Below are 16,778 nucleotides of genomic sequence, written 5' to 3'. Positions count from 1 at the left end.
CAACATGAATGTTTGCATTACCACAGTTTTCTGAGATATCATACACTCACTGGGGACTCAGTAGATGGAGAGATCTTTTTCTGCCTGTCACAGGTGCAAATTAATGCCTTGTACCTCAGAGGCTTTTCACTGGCATAGATGTGATACTGCATTGAGCCATGTTTTTCCACTAGCATATATGAGTAATGTTGTGATGCAAACAAGGCATTGTTTTCTTGGTAAGCTCCTGGCTGTTCTTACAATGTATTTTATGATGATTTCTCTTCTTTGAGAAGAACAATCATCATCAGAGACCTGAGGTCATAGCTGAGTTAACATCTTTGCAAGTGTGAGCATCCTGCAGTAGGGGACTCTCCCACTGCTGCCCATTATATGACCGGCATCATGTTTACAGAGGCCCTCAGTTCCCCTTCCTTCAAGCTCAGAACAGGGTTGTTAATATCTGGCTGCATCCCAGGGGTTGTTGTGATCTGCAGCTAATTAACATTTCCAAGGCACTTTCCAGTCACCAGAAGAAAGGGCCTCGGTGCTCCCCAGCAGAGAGCTGTGGACCCCACGCTGCGACACAGCTGGCAGGGTGCACTGCTCCAGCGAGACTTCCTCCTGGTTATTTTGAGATAATTAACCGATCTAATACATAGTGTGCTTGGTAATTCTTATCTAACATGACCAATTTGCAAAAGCACATACTTCCATGCATGCTAACAGGAACATGTCTGGAGGGCAGGCTGCTGAAACCACAGCAGCAGTGGCTGCGTCACTACCGCTACAAAGGAACAGTAGCTGGTGAGTAACAAATGCCTCTGACAAAAAAAAAAAAAAATCACCATTCTGCCAAGGTGTGGGAACGGCATAACCACGACCCAGACAAGGGAATGGGAAACTGTTAATCAATATTTATTTTAAAAATATGATTTTAGATACACAAATGTGCGTGCGGGCACTAGACCAACAGCATGGCTTTCACTGCAGAAGGCAGTTGTTCCTTCACGCCTGGCGACCCAGAGCTGTGGAGTGTAAGCCACAATTCGGCTGATATTTAGAAGCAGCTGTTGCATTAGGGTTTGCATAAAGCTGCTTTTCTCCAGGAAATCATTATTTGAAATAAATCTTGTCCATTAAAGAGACACACTTGAGCAGTTGCATAATGCAGCATAGGTTTTATTAAAATGGAAAAGCATAGGATATTCAAAAGCCTAATCTGGATACCAAAACAAATATGTGATTTAAGATAGAGCATCTATGTATCTGAAAAATACCTACTTTTTAAAAATCCATTTTATAAGCTGATTTTTCAGTGTTGGACATTCTTAAAAAAACGTACACACAAAAACCTTGCCTCTTTCATCATCTGAGACTGAGCTCCTCAAAAGAGATACATCTCTAATTAATGTGAATATATTTTCTTTTAAAATATAGGATCTATTTTTTGCATGCTTTTAACTTGCATTTTCAGAATCTTTCCTGCACATGAGGACATGAATTTGAATGTGATACTAAGTTCAGAAACAATGAATGAACCAAAAAGAGTTCCAAAATAAAGATTAAAAATAAATAAATAAATAAAAATCTATGGGATTTATTTGGGTAAAGGAGAAAATTAAATATTGACAGCACTTACGTATATAAAATAATAATTAAAAAATACTTGAAAAACCCTACTGTGATTTACTATTACGAGTCCTTTCTTGGAACAAATCCTCAGCAGTAACAGACAATTAAAAACTGATTGTTGCTTATGGGTGGGCTTTAGGATTTTTTATCTTGGCATTGGCATAGTCAAATATATCCATTAAAAACTGATTCAGAGGCAAAAAGCAAATGAAGCTAACAATATATTTATTAATATTGGTTTTGATTCAGAGGCAAAAAGCAAATGAAGTTAACAATATATTTATTAATATTGTTTTGCTTTTAAGCTGTTATAGTTCACACGGTCTTGACACAAGAATTGAAATCCCTATTTTTAATTAAAAACTGAGTCTCATATTTATGCACATTAAGCAACCCAAACTTTTTAAATGCAAATACTCAGAACAGTAGCATTTGATTGAGTTAGATAACATGAATTTGTATTAGAGAGGCTATTTAACCTCCTTTGCACTGAAGCTGTTCACATGCAGTTATTCCCCTGTTACAACAGGGTGAATCAGAATGTCTCACACTGTCCTTCTCAACACACTGGATGGTCATGGCTATACTTTTTTATGTGGAGCACAGCAAATTTAACTGACATGCCCAGGATAATATCAGAAGTCTGTTGCAGTGGAGGAATTCAACACATAACTGCCAGAATCCCTTCTAAGTCTCCTCTTGGATGAATTTCCCATCCCCCCGAAACCACCTTCCATTAGTTGCCACAACATATTAAGTTTCATGCAATACACTGGTAAATGTGTACTTCAACAAAGTATGAATACTATCTAGTGGATAGTTTATAGCTGTGCACATAAGCAGAGCCCAGAAGGCTTGCTTCTATTTTCAGATGTACCACCACTGCTTCTGATCCATGACAAGGTCACTTGAGTCAATGAGTTCTCTGGCTGCTTGTCTCCAACAATAAACACTAAAACTTCAATGTGCACCCCAAACTAGGAGGTCACTGTGTTGATTCGCTGCATAAGTACCTTTGTAGGGAGAAAATACCAGGTCCTAAAGGGCTCTTTAGTCCATCCAACAAAAGTCTAATGAGAACTGAGAGCTGGCTGTTTAAATCCAGACATTTGTGAGTGAGAAGCGAGACAAAGATTTTGATCATTGAAAGTGAGTAGTCATTTGTACAACTTAGGAAGGTAAGCAACAAATTCTGCAATTCTGAAAATCATTTGTTCACAGATGTATCTGTCTAGACAAGATTACCTGAACTAAGAGCTGGTTACTGGGCTCAGCTCAGGAACAACTCCATCTGATTGTCATGCATATGGTATATCTGTGGTGGACTAATAGCCCCTTCTACTTTAGCCTCTTGAATTATTAGCTGCATTGTCCAAGTAGGAAATATATAATTCAATAGATTTGTGAACTACTGTCTTAGAGTAATATATTTATTGTTTAAAAGCAGTATCTTCATATCTTAAAATTCTGGTGACTATTTTTAGTTGTTTCAATACAGTTAGAGATGACAGCTGATAAGAAAATTATTTAAAATGAAGTTTCACCAAGCTGTCCAATTGTAGCAGTCTGCAAGCAAGATTCTTCTGAAAGAGCAATTCTGCACGATTTTCCAGGAATAAAATGCTATATCTCTGCTTTGAGATAAACGGAGCAAAGAGAAGCGTCTTGCAAAAGAGTTCCAGGTGGATGGAAGTTGAGAAGTGTTCAAACATTATACAGGAACTGAAGGGCAGGCCTCACAGAATTATGTAATGTGTCATTTCCTTGTAGAAAAGCCTAAGCTGACCTAACTGGGCCAGTGTGTCCCAGGTAAAGGATCACTCAAAACTATCTCAGTAGTTTTTAACTTTCGGATAAAAAACTTTTAGGTGAAGAAAATAAAAGGTCTTTTATTTAGGAGAGCTATCGTCTTTGGCAGCCGATCCGCATGATTTGTACTGATTGCTAACATTGGGATGTTCTCTCTGAGGACATTCAGAGAATGGGGAAATAGCCTTTCTGAATGTGATTCTTTTTCCCCCCAGCATCTCTTCCTCAATAATGACCGAACCCAATGGTTTAATTCATTTGGAAGTCTAGTTTATATAGGTGATTTGGGTTGATTTCCCAGCTTCTAAAGGGGACTTTAGCTATGCTTTAATGAACACCCTGAAATGATCTTTGTTATTGCCGATGAAAGCCTGGAAAAAAGCTATATACAGTCATGCAATCAAAAAGTCTACCTGCCATTTATCCATAAATCAGGGAACCATAGCACAATCTATCAAATGGTTGTTGAGAAAGGAATATTTTTGACTAATCTAAATATTTCTTCAATCTGCCTTTTGTTGTTGTTTTTGTTGCTGTTGTTCTTATTTTTTGTGTTGTTTTTGTTTGTTTGTTTTGTTTTTAGTTGGTACCATTTGCAAATGGCTGACATTTTTGCACCATACTGTCTTTGGCATACAGTTTTACTTTTCCTTTAGATGTTTCTCTTTGTGTAAGGAAGGTTCTTTGAAGAAAAACATGATTGCCTTTGATGAAGGTCTTCCTGGAATAACTGTTGTGACTGGTAATGTCTGAGTTGCTACTATTGATCCCAACAAGCTGTAGTGCTTCTATAAAGTACAAAATGAGTAGGATCAATGGAGTCAGATTTCTTCTGAACTGTAAAATGACAGTATTCTCCTCACATCAAATCACCAATTGTCAAGAATTTGTTTGTTTCCTGGTAGATGCTTGTTTCCTTGAATAATCCCCGTATAATATCTTTTCAAGGCACTCATTGATCTTATGTCTTCTCTCATCATTTAATATAAATAGTCTGTGTATAGGGAAGTATGTGATTTTTCACTCATAGGCCTGGTAAAAGAAGGATTTCTGATAAATTTAAATCAGGAAAGAGGATGATTCCTAAAGGTTTTGTCAAAATAGCTTGCTTTATTTTGATCAAGAAGCAATATAAGATGACTAAGAAGAACTGGACTACATTTGGAAAGTGGTCCAGTTCAACTGCTGAGAACTAATTTGTTCTCCACGTTTCTTCTCACCTGGAGAACATTTGAACATGGAGAAATGATGTCTATGAAATGGCAGACTGAATATGGAAAAACAGCATTTTGATTGTGTTCACTGGGAAATTTTGTAAATAATTATTTCTGCGATTAATCAGGCTTTTCATTTAAGAGTTTGGGGCTATCATCCTTCACTTTCAATGGTTTTTGTTGGTCTTAATTATTTGCCACTCTGCTATATGACACCTTGTATAAATGTTCCAACATCCCAAGAAATATAAGCTAATGGGAAAAGACATGTTTTTTGAGGAGAATATGGGAATTCAACAGCTCCTGGAGAAGAACTAACATAATTTATCACCTGTTAAGATAGCTGAAGATCTCAGTCAGCGACCTGTTATTTTGGAAATGATCATTAAGCATTAACAGGGCCAATATGCAGCTTTTAAAGTTCATTTTCAAGCTTTTACTCATGGTTAATATAAATTCACTGTCAGTAACTCATGAATATCAAGAAACTCTAAAAGGATCAGATCTTCAGTCTCTTAAATTTCTTCTTCCAAAGCTCAGAGAATACCCCTCATGAGAATGGTTTAATTGAATTAAGGATGGGGGAGGTTGCTGTAGCTGGGCTTTTATCCTGTCAGTGGAAATATTTGAGAAGTCTGACTTCATCTTTCTTTGAACTTCACAGATAAACCTAATGCTTCAGGTAGACAAGAAAAGCAGCACAGCCAACATGCAGAAAAGAGTGCACAGGGTCTTCCCAGCATCCTCCATTTATTGGACTCTAAGTAGGAATTGTTTAGTTTTCACAAAAAAATAAGAGAAGACTGAAGGCTTTCCTTCAATTGTGGCAGACTTGTATTAGGACTGCTCTGGTTCATGAAAAGCTTTCCAGTAAACGTTTTACCCTTGCGTAGTCCTTTCTCACTCATGCAGTCTTCCTGAGCTTGGCACAAAATTAGAAAGATCATGACCAGTTTAGGCATCCCAGAGTCAATAAATTATTACTAGGAGTATGGCAAGAAGAAAACATTCACTATAGGGCACTGAATGAAGATTATAACTTTGAGAACATCTGGTACAACTTACTATGTATATTTCTATTTTCTGAGGGGCAATAGGACCTTTAGTCTCCAAGAGGTTTTGGTTGGTTGGTTGGTTGGTTTGAGTTGGTTGTCACTGAAAGGATAAGACAAAGAAGAGGTGGGACATTCATGCCATATTGGACTGGCATATAAAATCCCAAACAGGAACAGGATCTGTACCTTTTACTTGAAGCTGGTCAGTAATGTAAATAACATTTTTGCCATAATTCATTTGTCTTCTTTTTTTTTTTTTTTTTAGGTGGAGAGTGTAATAAGACCAAAAACAAAAAACGAAGACGTGTACACATACTGAAAAAAGAGGATGAATTGTATTATGAAATAAAGCTTTGACAAAATTCTAGCTAAACATTAAAGTCTATATTCCAAATTATTTCTTTTAAAATCGATAATAGGAAATAAAATTAAAACATATAAATGAAGTCATTTTAAAATCAAGATGTTCCAATCCAGAAATATCTGAAAGGAATGGTGTGAAATTATTACAAGTTTCTGTTAAAGTTTATCTAGATGGGATTTTGTCAGGATTGCCAAGCCTTTTTATGACCATTTTGCAGCTTATTGATAGCTTTTTTTAAAGGCAATTTGGGAACTGAAAAATAGGGATTTCTAAAGGGCAATAGTCATTGCAGGAAATTCCTGGCCTGATCTAAATAATAATCAGTCAGCATAGAAAACAAATGAGAGAGCAGCACTGGTGGGGCAAGAAGAAATGGTGTAATATAAAGCAGATAGACTGAAGACGAATGTTATCTATGTGATGAATAACTCCACAGAAGTCAATAAACACATCTAACTGTTAAGGAATTCAGGCTTGGAGGAAACAGGACACGATGTACATGTATATAAAGCAGGCTGCCATTTAACAAGGGAATTAATTAAATAAATAAATTAAAAAGTCCAACCTCAGAAATATAATTGGTTCCAAGAGAGAAAAATTTGTAAACTCAGGCTGATTTTGTAAAACACAGCAAATTCACAAGGTTCTCAGAAGTGACTGACTGACCTGACTTTTATTACATACGTAAATAAAATAATTGGGATCTCTTTGCAAATGAGGAGTTCCCAAGGGATGAGAAAAGGGTGGTCGTACTATGTCATTTGGGAGGTATAATAGCCTTTTTAATATGCAAAGCCACAGGACTTGCAAGATTCTGGTTCATCGTTAGCACCCCAGACAGCTCTAGGCTCAGGCAAAACCAATAGTAGCTGGTGTAGCAGATGGTGTGGGTAACAAAATGGCAATTCTCTCTTCTGCATCCATCAAAAACTGAAAGCCCTGGTTAGAAGATCTGAGGGAAGAGTTGCTGTGTGCTGATAGCCCTCCCTTCTGAGAGCAGTGCAAGGCATAAAACAGGCTGTCCTCCTTTGAAATACAAGAGGCCACCGTTATCTCTGGACAACAGCAAAAGGGCTCTCCAGTTCCCCACTAACACCCCATAGCAGAAAAAGTGCAGCTTTGGCTCTTTGTTCCCACCAATGCAGTTTTGCCTATGTTACTGAGGAGCACTGAGCTGGGATCTGCCACGTGTTTAATTTTGGTAGCTGCCTTCTGCACCATTTCTGCGTCTATAGCTGAATTTACCTCCCACTCAGGACCATTCCATCTGTGCTCAGGCAGTGAGGGAAGAGCAATCCCAAAGCTAAAGTGGATACACCTACTTGAACCACATGGCACAGTCCAGGATTCATATCCTGAACCTGTATTGTCCCCATTGCAGTGCTAGTGGCATATGCTGCAGTGTGACTATGCTACCTCGACCTCCCTTTGCTCTTCTCTTCTGCCATTTCCAGAATCAGTGTGGACAAGGGTGGTCCCCCATGCTGAACTGGATAAGTCATTAGGGAAGGATACAGTCTTTAATAAAGGCTTTGATTCAGAGAATCTATCAAGGCATTTAATGGTTCTTTGTCTTCCACAGCACTGTAAGATAGATTATTTGATTTAAGCTCTGGTGCATACACAGAAATCAAAAACAGTTTGTACACATGCCTACGGCTAAATATTATAACCCCACATACCATTCTATATTACAGAATCTTCCTCGCAACTTACTATTAACAAAAAAAGGAGGCTGGAAATAGAAGTAGTGGCAGTTATAATGAAGTGTCACGAGGATGAAAGTGGGGCCAACAAGTCATTTTGTTGCAATTTCAGTAGAGACCTCTGAAGTGACAAGCAATACCAATTCATGTTAGACAATATCAGTTTACATCAGGTGGCAAATTGGCTTTATCCCTATCTTAGAGAAAGGCCTGTTTTTGATATTTTGTTTGTTTGTTTATTACATGGCCACAGACTTCATCAGTTCCAGCAGGTGAATGCAATGAGAAAGCAGAAAACAGGCAATAAAGGAATGATCACCTGTATGACTTGCCAGCTACACCTCATACTCTTAGAGATATACAATCTAGTTTGCTGTCTTCTTTGTTTAACATTCATTGCTCCTACCTAATTCTAGTATTTATCACTCTCTTCTTTTTTACAGCATAAAAAGTCGATATTTTTTTCCCTTTCATTCTCACACCCACCTCACCACTTACCTCTCACAACAAACCTTCCTGACCTCTTTGCACAGGACTTTCAGGGAGTCCTGTACTACATCAGGCTTACAAGCCAATTGGTTTTAATGATTTACTGGGGAAGAGGGGAGGAAAGAAGGAGGAAGAGAAAACCGTAGGTGAAATTTTGTAGACAAGAATATAACCATAAAATGTGGGCATGCAGGTTGTATCTTTCTGTATGTTCTAGGAAATATTAAGTCAGGAAAGGATTATTGCTTTTATAAAATAGAAATGCCAGATTTCACTTAATATTTATGTGGACATATTAGTATTTCCTTTTATATTGCCTTTTATATCTGGAAGGCTCATAAGGTGCTTTATGTACTTAGTAACTATATGAGAAATGTTTCACTCATCACTGAAATGCAGCTACTTCTGGTGTGAGAGATGTGACCGTTGTTTCATAGTTCACAGTGAAACAATGATAAAGATCAAGATAAGAGGTGAAAGAGAATAGTCCCTAAGCTCAGGCAGTATGCATTACTTAGGAATATTGATGCCTGAGTTGATTTGTACCTAGTTATATTTACCCAGTGGATCTGGTTGAATTTGTATGGCAGGGAATGTAAGTAGGTTGTAGTCAGAGGACAAACCATTTGATATGTTGGTTAGAAAGAGGAGTGAAAATTGCGCTATGCTGTTGTATTACACCCTGGTGATTTTCAGGAAGTTGTTAGTTTGGAATTTGTAATGCTGGTGCCATGGATAATCCACAGCCTCACTTACAGCCCTATACAGTCAAGAGAATGCCTGCTAAATTTTCATTCAGAAGAAGCGTGGTACCCCTCTAGCACCAGGAAAGGTTACGGGATTTAGTAGTAGCACTCAGAGGGTCATTGCTCCTATTCCCATGGAGCAGTGCTCATCTCACAACCAGCATGACTCCTCCGTGCATCGCTTCAGATATTCACAGAGTTGAAAGGTTTTCCAAGGATCACCTTGCTGAAAGCAGTCAGCTCGTAAACCAGTCCTGATGGGTGTTAAACTAGTCTTTTCCTAAAGATCCCCAAGGAGTGAGGATTCCTCCCCTGCTTTCTTTGACAGTCAGCTCAATTGCTATGCAATGAGGGTATCTGCAGGCAAATTAAACCAGCAGACTGAGCAGGCGAGAGGGTGTTTGGCATCAGCCTCCCAGAGCAGGAAAAATGGACTTGCAAACAGCAAAGTTCATACACCCTGCTTTCCTTCAACTTTCACAATCCTGGCTTTCTCTATCACTCACTTCCCTGGGGCACTGCTTCACTAAATCTTCCCTATCAAAATTCTGGGCATTCTCGGGAGCTTGTGGTAACTTTTTATAATTCATCATGTGGATTTATATCTACTCTCCTGTTTAATTTAACCTTTTGAAATAAACATAAAGGAAAACAATGATGTGCCAGGAAGAGGACATTATTAAGAGATACTGTATGTAATTGACTCAGCGGGATCTTTCAAGCACTTTGGAAAGAAAAAAAAAAAAAAAGGAAGACATAGTGGGCAATAAAAACTCTCAGGGATATAATCTTCATGAGATAATAATCCAGCCAAGCACCCAAGATTAGCACTGATAAGAGGCATTTTAGAAATATATGTATGGGTTTGAATATATTAAATTTGAAATTTGTAGCTTCTAGGTGGGCACCACTCTTCTTCAGTTCTTGAAATGCAGGAATGTCACCTGTGGCAATGTAAATTTGGAGTAACTCTGGAGTGGGTGTATGGTAATAAGAGTAAAATCATGCCCCAAGCATTTTTTTAACTCAAAGTCCAAATCCCCGGCTGACATAAATTATGGTATTTTCTTGTAATTTGAAGGCTGTGATGGTTTGATTTACATCATAATGAAATTAACTAAGGCAACTCATGATTCTAATGGATTCAGAAGAGCAGTGTCAATTTAGCACCTTCAAAAGGTAAAAATCTCATTTTTTTCCTCTTGTTTACATTGAAGAGACCCTACAGATAAATGGTGCCTGCCAATGTAAATGAAGAATTATTTTGGTGAGGGGTTAGAAGCTGCCCTTTGGTGTAAATCAGAGTAGGGCTTAACCCCTTTAGACAGCTTTAAAAATAAATGAAGCAACCTTTCATCTAAAATTGCACAGCAAATCCCCTTCTTTCATTTTTTAGTCTCCTCTTATAAAGAGAGAAAGCAGGAGCATTAATGAGCTATTCAGATATTCAGACCTTGCCAAGGGAAAAAGGGTCCTTCAGTCATCGTGAGCTCAACCTGATAAATCCTTTTTAATTAGTCTATGAGCAAATATTTTATAAAGAAGCCATGAATTGGAGACCACATAATGCAAATGTAAAGAGAAAATATAGGATGAAGAAGACGAACTGGAGCCCAAAATATGCCTGCTCTGGCTTTCGGAGAGCAGAAAAGGCATGCTTATTAATTGGTTAAATCCATCATTAATAAGCTCTCAGCTATGTTCAGTCTGTTTCCCCAGCACTTTACACAATGTCTGAGCAGTAATACGCTGATAGAAAGGGCATATTCTGGCAGCTGATAACAGGACAGCAAAATGAGAAAGCTGAAAGCAGGTAGTGTAATAACTGTGCGTTTCCCTCTTGCTCAGGATGGTGATTCTGAGCTGTTCACTCGGGGTCTGGCTCTGTCGGGAGTCTTCTCTGCAGGGTCTGTGCTTGCTCCCTGTAAGGATGCATTAGTGCCTTTGAGGTCATCATGCACTGAAGGAGCAGGCTGCTGCTGGAGAGGCTGGTTGCGGTCTCTTCATAATCCCGGGATTCTCTTGCCAGCACTGAGTGTCCTGACATACTTGAGACCTTTTGGCTGATTGATGTCCCTTTGGCTCAGTTTCCCATTCAGTCTGAGACACCTCACAGGAAGCAGTGATGCCATGTAGTGATCTAGAAAATCACAGGCGAGGTTTAAATTGTTGTTTCTTTCTTTTACAGAAGGAGAACTCTCCATGTTTTGGATGGAAGCTAATATGGGGGCTTTTGCAATCAGACTTTCCTGTGAATCGATGATGTTAAGCTAAATCATCTGATGAAAAGGAGTTTCTCATAAAATAAATAAATAAATAAATCCAGTGGTTACATTCTATGCAGAGGACAGTCACAACAATAAGGTTCTTAATAAACCTGTGAGCTGGGAAAGCTGCAAAGTCTGCTATACATCATTCTGAGGGACAGCCTGGCAAAAGGAACAGATTCTTGGTTTATGTAAACTGATGTATCTCTGCTGTTTTTGCAGGCAATGCACAGCTTAAACCATGTTTTTTAACAGGCATCTGAAACTCTGTTATGATCATAAGAAGTGATGAGGATGGCTGGACTACAGTGACTAGAAAGGTTGTTTTATTTAAAATAAAATCCCCACTCAAGCAGTGAAACATCAGCTCAGTTGATCCAGTCTATTATCTCTCACTGAAGTTGAAAATCAGTATTACACCTTTTGCCTAATAATTAACGTGTTTGGCAGCTCTTGCTTCTCTCCTCAAGAAATCCATCTGTATCATACAGCTCTTATTATTTTACACATAGGTGGTACCGTCCATCAGGGGTTGGCAAAACAGTTTGCAACATTTAATTTGCTGAGCTTCATTAATGTTCTTGCTGAGCTGTTACAGAATATTTTCCTGTTAGGCCTAGATGAATATGTGAAATGAGATTTGTATGCGCACTCACCAAATTTTAAAATAGCTTTCTTGGGATATAATCAAATTCCTTTGGTGTCTTGCTCCTTGCCATCTGTTACATGATCATAATCCTGTAACATGTTTAGCAGCCCTGAGCGCAACAAGCTTGACTGACAAGGTCTGTGATCGTAAAGGCTGAGACTGAGGAGAAGGGTCTTTACAATTCCTTACCTCTGATGTGTTCGGAGAGCCAGATAGGCCTGATTATGCTTTCATAGCTTTCTCTCACTTACTCATCACTCTTTTTCACCACGACTGTGATGAAACTAGTGCATGGCAGACAGCAAACACACACTGATTTTCCAGTGACGTGGAGCAGACAGGGACCTTATCTCACTCCTCTGCATTTGTACCCAACTTCAGATCATTCAAGAGAAAGCATGAGCCAAACTCCTCCAGGCAGATATCCCCTGCAGCACATTTCTGGACTAGTGTGGCACATGGACCACCTTCTGTCTGCCTGGAATAGCTAAATAACTAAAATTTTACATTATGTCAATGAAAATGAATAATAACAAAGACTGAAAGGAAGGGATAACTCACCCAGAGTAGAGGGAAAGAGCACACATTTTAACCCACATTTACAGTGCTGCTTCTAATCCATCTCTATGGATGGATTAGACCACTCAGGCCAGGTTTGAAAAAATAAAGGTGGTGAAGAGTGCCTTTTCCTGGAATCCAAATTCTCTGGGATAATCTATGTTAGCAGTGCATGAGATGGCTCATAAAGGTGAAGTATAACAAATCTGGCTCAGTTAGTGAAATATATAGTGCTCCTAGGTTGTTGCTTGCAATACAGAAAATTTATAAAGGGGGTGATTAGGGGCACTGGACAGAAATCAGAAGAGATATTAGGTGTCCAGCTCTCAAGCTACAGCAACCTAACATACTGCTTCTCACAGATAGATTTGTCATCCTTGATTTGGAGACTCTGGCAAGCTCCAAACTCCTTAAGAAAAAATCAAGTTGGTCCATATTTTGAAAACTGGAAAAGAAATGTGGGTCTTCTCTCATTTATTTTAAGGCTTTTTTACATGATGGCACTAAAGTGGGCTATAAAGCAAGCATAAATGCAATTTATGTCCATTACATGTAAAGAAGGATGAGTTCAAATGGTAATCCAGCCATATATTATCACATTGCAGACTGGCAAATGGAATCCATTATGGGACCATGAGTCTGTCCAAGGAACTGAAACTTCACCATGCCTGAAAAATCAGTGAGAGAAGGTCATTTTATGCTTTTTCATATCTTCTCATTGACTATGAATTCTTTTTTTCCTCTCTCTTTTTTTTTTTCTTTCCTCACTGGGCTATTATATTTCTGCAGCAACACCTTAGATTAACAGCCCAGTTAATTAATATGGAATCCAAGTGGAAATGCTATAGAAGTACTTGTGACATTCACATTAATAACAGAGGGGTTCATCAAAATTAATGTTATTACAGTAAATACCAAGAAAATTAACTGTGATTAGCTCATTACTTTAAATTGTCCTCCCATCTGCATTTGGCTCTTCTAGATAGTTTTATTTCAGGAGGAATAGGTATGGCGATGATTCAGAACTTGGAATCAGAAAGCAAACAGAAAGCACAATGAGCTGTGATCAGTATTACTGAAAGACTTTCATCATGGCTCAGGCTCACCTCACTGTAAGGCAGATAAATCAGATTCGGAAGCCTTCTTCACTCACATCCTTTATAAAATATCTGGGATGTTTTGGTAGTGCCAAAATAGAAATTTTGATTTATTAGTAAATGAAGAGATTCTAGTGTAGGAAAAATCTCTCTGTATGAGGCACCATATTTGAGGCTAAATTACATAGAATCACAGAATTGAAGGGGTTGGAAGGGACCTCGAAAGATCATCGGGTCCAAACCCCCTGCCAAAGCAGGTTCCTTAGAGCAGGCTGCCCAGGTGGGTGTCCAGATGGGCCTTGAATATCTCCAGAGAAGCAGACTCCACAACCTCCCCGGGCAGCCTGTCCCAGTGCTCCATCACCCTCACTGTAGAGAAGTTCTTTCTCATGTTGGTGCGGAACTTCCTGTGCTCTATCTTGTGGCCATTACCCCTTGTCCTATCCCCACAAACCACTGAAAAGAGGTTGGCCAAATCCTTCTGTCTCCCACACCTCAGGTATTTACACTCATTGATGAGATCCCCTCTCAGTCTTCTTTTCTCCAGGCTGAACAGACCCAGGTCTCTCAGCCTTTCTTCACAGGGAAGATGCTCCAGGCCCTGTATCATCTTTGTGGCCCTCCGCTGGACTCTTTCCAGGAGATCCCTGTCTTTTTTGTACCGGGGAGCCCAGAACTGGACACAGTACTCCAGGTGAGGCCTGACCAGGGCAGAGTAGAGGGGGAGGATCAAAGAGCAGAGGGGGAGGATTAAATTAATGTGATGATACTATGCAAGAAGAAAAGCTTAAGTGTAGAGTGATGATCATGTGGAGCGACTTGACAATTGCTGATAGCAAAAAACAGACCAGTATTCAAATCTTCTGAGCCTTTATCCGGTATATTGTTAACCTGAAAATTCCTTCCATAACCATCACTACATCACTGAGAAAGGATAAAGGAATTACTATATATGATCATTTCAGAATGTTGGGCATATAAACCAAATAGGTTATGCCTTGGCTGCCTGTTTTATAGAAACCTAAGTTCTATAAAACCTAACCCTAGCTTGATCCACTGGTTTAAAATAATAATAATAATAATAATATTCTTTTTAGGCAAATAAGCCAAATCAAAATGCTCAGTAAACAAGAAAATCAAAGGAAAAAAACCAAGAGTTTAAATTTGGAAAGCACATGAAAAATGAGAGTGTGCAGAAAGATACCCATGTGTTCTTCTCTGCAGCAGCAACTGAAGCGTGCATTGTCAGGACTGTGCAGATTTACATTTTGCAAAATTATCTGCTTGTTGTTTTCCACCTCTCATTTTCATGTTGAGTAGAAGACCAGATAAGATAAACAGTCACCTGATGTAAATATTTGTAAATTGCCTTCAATGGAGCTATTTTTACTTGCTCCAGAAAAGAATCTGAGCCTTAAAATGCTGTATAAAAAAAAAAAAAAAGTAACAATAATAGGAAATTAAAAATTCTCTAATGGTAAAAGTAATTGCAATTAAATAAAAATTATGAAAATAATGGAGGAAATCAGATAACTACTTATATACTTATTGAAGTCACTGCAGAAATGATCACTGCCATGTTTCTTGATCAGAGGTTGGAGAAGGCAAGGCATTATTGGAGAAGGAGAAGATCAAGGCATTATTGTTATAAGTAGAAGATCAAAGACTAAGATACATCAGTTTATTGATAGTGTGTCATCAGCTTCATTGGAGTCATCCTGATTTTTGCCATCTGAAGATTTCATTGAGAAATTTGGGTGTCAAAAACAGAGTTGATCTTAATGTGCGTGAACTGAAAATCCATAGCAGCTTGGTTCAGTGATATCTGTGCTCCTTCCAAAGTGTGGATTTTTCCCCAAAGCCCCTGTGATGTCCAGAGTGCTTTCCCCACTGATACTTTCTGAGAATCACCTCCAACCTCCATGTTGCTGATGCAGTAAAAATAAATAATAGAAAGAAATGAGAGTCATTCCTGAATTAACTTTGGGCTTCATTTTAACATTCAGGCTTAACAAAATGCCTCTTTTTGTAAGGAGAATAGTTTTTTCTTGCTTTTAAATTAAATTTCTTCAAATAGAGAAATGAGTTTTCTGCTTTTGTTGAAGTTGAAGCAGAAATGACAAAATGAACTGACTGGCTTTTTAGCGAGAAACCTTACATTTGAAAATATCATTCTGAATAGATTCTGGGAATTTGTACACACTCATTTATCACAGAGGCCATGAAAGCAGTACCCTCCATTCCTGTCTGCAGTGAAGGAATGAGCTATCCCAGCAGTGATATTGCTGCAAACTGCAACTAAACATAGGAGATTTCTGAATGCCACGGTCCATTTCAAAGACAAACAACAATTTCTTTTCCTTTTTTTTTTTTTTTTTCCTCAAAGGCCTGCGCTGAAATGGGAGGCTGTATGTCATCTAGCTAGCAGAAGGATACTACATTTTTTCTATTACTACTAAATTTCTTTTTAAACTTCCATCTTTAACGGAACCATCAAAAACTAAATACAAAAAATCATTAAGGTCAAATCTGCTCTGTTGGAATCACTGTTCTGCTAGAAAATATTTAGGAGTCTGAAAGTATGTAGTTGAAAGTATGGCAGATGGGACTGTTGGCTGATGCCACAGGTAACACAAAGGTTGGGCAGATCAGCATACACTTGGGGGCTTGCAGTCCCAGCCTTGACACTGTCTCTGGGTATGACAGTGACAGCTCGGTTTGCCCATGCCTTAGTTCATCCAGCTGTGATAATGATAGTTGTTCTGTCAGAGGAAGCTGAAAAGCTCTGGTTAGTTCACTAAGGCACATAAAGACTTTTCAGCATTTCTTGAAAGCATTACTGTCATTTACAAGGCACACCATTCTTGTTATCAGGTTAATCTGCAGCAATAAATGACTGGGCTGTACATCTGACATAGTAGAGCTGTAAAAGTGTGTGCAGACACTTCATGTTTTGTGAAAAACAAACAAAGAACAAAACCAACAAAAATAAACTATCTTTAGCCCCATCTATTAACTTTTTTTTTTTTTTTTTTTTTTTTTTTTTTTTTTTTAAGTCTGCAGGGACAACGTAACAGGGAAAACAGCCATAGTTTTCCATTCTGATGAAATGCTATTTCTGTCTCTAATAATCCAGGTCAAAAGGGTGGGGAAACAAACATCTTCCACATCTGTGTGTATGCACATGCATCCACACACCTTTGTAAAAAT

The 16,778-nt window shown here is 38.5% G+C and overlaps 1 long non-coding RNA gene across 1 annotated transcript in view; it reads left to right on the top strand.

Moving 5' to 3' along the window:
* Positions 1 to 7,260, top strand: part of LOC308197416 — a 51,813-nt gene extending 44,553 nt beyond the window's left edge. Inside the window, exon 3 of the long non-coding RNA XR_013952914.1 lies at positions 5,958 to 7,260. This is a non-coding gene — a long non-coding RNA (uncharacterized lncRNA). The remainder of the gene's footprint in view (positions 1 to 5,957) is intronic.
* Positions 7,261 to 16,778: the final 9,518 nt, after the last annotated feature.

This window comes from Anser brachyrhynchus (assembly GCF_964034855.1).
Source record: "Anser brachyrhynchus genome assembly, chromosome: 6".
Lineage (NCBI taxonomy): Eukaryota > Metazoa > Chordata > Aves > Anseriformes > Anatidae > Anser > Anser brachyrhynchus.
Note: the sequence above shows the minus strand (reverse complement) of the source record. Positions and strands in the feature narration are given on the sequence as shown.